This window comes from Nuphar pumila, chromosome 3 (assembly GCF_984573655.1).
Source record: "Nuphar pumila chromosome 3, dmNupPumi1.hap1.1, whole genome shotgun sequence".
NCBI lineage: Eukaryota > Viridiplantae > Streptophyta > Magnoliopsida > Nymphaeales > Nymphaeaceae > Nuphar > Nuphar pumila.
The window spans coordinates 132,019,839-132,023,526 of record NC_143251.1 but is presented as its reverse complement, the minus strand read 5'-3'; positions in this window follow the sequence as shown (position 1 = coordinate 132,023,526).

The following is a 3,688-nucleotide window of genomic DNA, read 5'->3' as shown; positions in this document are numbered from 1 at the left end:
ACCCTTGTCTTACGGGATTCTTTTGAAGTGTGATTTTGGTTTTCCTTTTTTTTTTATCCAATAATTTCCAACGATGATCCTAACTTATTAGATATTTCTGAAAACACAAAAAGTTTATGGTTATTGCCTATTACATCATACGTATGGTGTCTTAATTTTCCAGATGTAGACGGTTTGGATTCGGGTCGGGTGTGGCTAATAATATACTGGACTAATCAAATGTTTGCTGAACGAGTTTAAATTTAGATTCAGATTTGGATTCAGATGGTGAAAAATTCAAACCAGCTATGCTTTTTTACATATAAACGGATTTAGATGTCCATCAAATTCGGATATTTATAGGATTTGGTAAGAAAATATCGAAATCATATTGTCATTCGATTATAATTGGATATGATTTTAGCTTACCAAATGCAACTAAATGAAATCAAATTGGGTCACATATCAAATACAATATGATTCATTGACATCCCTGTTAGGGGTGTCAATGGGTCGGTTTTACCCTAATCAAACCCTATAGGGTCCAGGTATGATGACAAATATGAAGACCCGATTAAGACCCGAGTTGGACCCGAAGGTCCAATTAATACATGGACTCAAGTGTAGTTTGTGAAATTTTATACCAGACTTGGGCCCGACCTGAGTTCTAATTAAGAACCATAAATTTTTAAATATATATATATATATATATATTAGTAGATATGGTCTGGGTCCGGTTCATGTAATTTTTATCCGATATGATTTCTTTTATAGTAGACCCAATTAAACTCATGTTCGGACTGGATGCTGTATCTGAAAATCTGGTCTAAGTCTGGTTTCACTGGATCCAAACCAAACCCGACCGGTTGACACCCCTGATCCCTTTCAAGGGGTGTTCAATCTTCAAGCCAAGCAATTTTGAGTATTAGTGTTAGGCTTAAGGGTTTAATGGAAGAATTTAGTTTGTAAATTAAAACATTTTACAAAAAACTGCCTCCCTTGTCAGCTATTTAGGAAAAACTGCCCAACATTTGGATTATTAAATTCAGTATGCCAATACGTGGGAAAAGCATAAAACGAGACTTATGTTCTTTGCTTATAAAACAATCCATATTATATCATCTTTTGGTATTTTATTAAACAAATCAATAATCAAGTCATTTTGACCGTGGCGTTGATAACTTAACGGAGATCAACCGAATGTTTTTAGCGCCAAGAATGTCTTTGAAACATAAATTATAAAAATAAGCAGCTAAGCATAATAAGAAAAGTGTTGAGGTGCTTTCTGTTAATAGTTGACAAAATAGGTGGCTTTTTTCGTAAAATAGTGATACATTAAAACATAAAACATGGAAGTGGCATAATTAGTAGTTTCTATATTCCCTAATAACTCAAAACACTAGGTGAAGAGTTGGTTTGAGAGTGTTATCATATAAAAGGATAGTGTTGCTCTTGTTTTCAAAAAAATGGCCAAGCAGCTCACATCTTTCATATCTTCCCTTTTCACTTCCACTCAAACAGCAAAATTATGAACCCTAAATTAAGAAATTTCACCAGGCATGTCCAAAACACACTTTTCATCCAATTGGGTCACCATGTGAAACCTTGTGAATTGCCTATAATTGAAAACGTCACATGTATGTCTTCCTTTCTTGTTGGTTGGTGAATTTATAAGCAAAAGATATTTCATAGACGTTATAATGTCCTATATTGGGGAAGCATAACTGCTTAAGAGTTGAGGGCATCAATTTGATGTAATTTATGGACCTTACTTTTATTGGCTTTAGGGTAATTAGTTTGAGATCATGTCTTAATCTTTTTTGGTATCACCACCTTATTGTGTTGTTAGTGTGAAATGACATTTTACTAAGGTAGATAATAAAAATGTAAAATGATTTTTTTTTTTATTCTGGCTCAGCCTCCCATGCTAGGGTCAATGTCCATGTGGTCATAAAACTCCCAAGGCTTACCCTTCGACCCCAAGGAGTCGCCAAGCTTTAACTTATGCAAGGGTGATGCCCGTGGGATTTGAGCATAAACTGCCTGTCTAATAGTCTAGGTCCCATCCCACTACCCCAAACCCTTTCGGTCTTAAATGTAAAATAAATTTTAACAGTGTTTGTTTTTACCTTTTTTTTTGTCCTGGGGGGCCACCAGCTCCCCCCTTCACGCGCAACTTCAAAAAGGCAAAGTTAAGGTTGGAAAGTCTCTCTCTCTCTCTCTCTCTCTACACGAGGGTATGCTGTGTGGGATTGGTTCATGTGGATCTGTTTTTGGCAACCTGGCCTCACTCAATTCCACTTATTAGATGGGCCGCGTCTTTTTTGGCTGTTGCTCGTTGAGGGTACACCCCTAGCTCGAGCTAGGCTCGTGAGCTGGTCACCAGCCGAGCTTGGCGGGCCGATCACGAGCTGGCTCATTTTCTTAAAAAAATAATTTGATAATATACTAAATATATGTAATAAAATGTATAAAACACATAATATATATATATATATATATATATATATATATATATATATATATATATATATATAATATGTAAAACGAGCCTATACCAGCTGAGCTGAGCTTGCTATGTTCGTGGTCAGCTCGTTTATCTAAATTGAGCTGGCTCATAGCTAGGCTCACTGAACTCAATTTTTGAGCTGAGCCCAACTGCTCGTCTTGTTTCTCAGACCCACTGTTATGGTCCATGTTTTGCATACATGGCAACATAAGGACGGCTCAAAATTTGTGGTGAAAATGCATACATGCTGAATCATTCTAGATTCCACTCTCATGAATCCAAATATGAGTTACCGATTTCAATCAGATTAGACAAGGTAAGGTTGAATCCGGATTCAAAATAGTAGTATTGGATCTGTTAAGAAAGAATGAAAACCAGTTCTTTAGATGTAAACAAATGCAATTAGATCTGGTTGTAATCTGACTATGGAGTAGATCCAAACTAAAAACGTTGTTTTGAATCAGGCTGGAATTCAAAAATAATTTGGCAAACATGTAACTTATCGGAATGAATATTCAAATTTTGCTTTAAGGATTTGAATAAAAAATATGAAAAATGAGCAAACTGTAGAGTAAAAATTACATGTTTCTCAAAATGCTCATAATTTTCAAAATCTACTCATGTCCAAATCCTCAAGTGACCCACTTCTTTAGAACCTTTTTACCCTTTGCATGAGCGAACCTCCTAAGGTTTGTTATACTTTTTTGGTATCATAAACTCTCACTAAAATGTAGATTCACACATTTTTTTGGAGACCTTTCGAAGTTCACATAACCAAATTTGTGAACCTCATGTAATTGAAACCTTCATAACTTCGTAAATACCATGTGAAAATTCACACAAAAAAAATCACATTGTATTTATATCCAATATTTGTAATGTTTTAGAAATTTTGCAAATTTGTCAACAAATCTGCATATAAAGAGCATATTCGCGATGACCTTATTTGCAAAAATAGTACTTTATTTGTGATTGTCATTTCGAATCACAAACTTTACAAAAATTTACAACATATTATATATGCAGATTGCCACATATTTGCGGATCTCCTAGAGAATTAATTACTGAAAGGAAGTTGGTACGATATCTCGTGAATGTTGCACTATATATGCAAATTTAGTATGGTATTTACGAAGTTACGCAAGTTTCAATTACAAAAGGTTCACAAATTTGGTTATGCAAACTTCTTGAGGTTCGCAA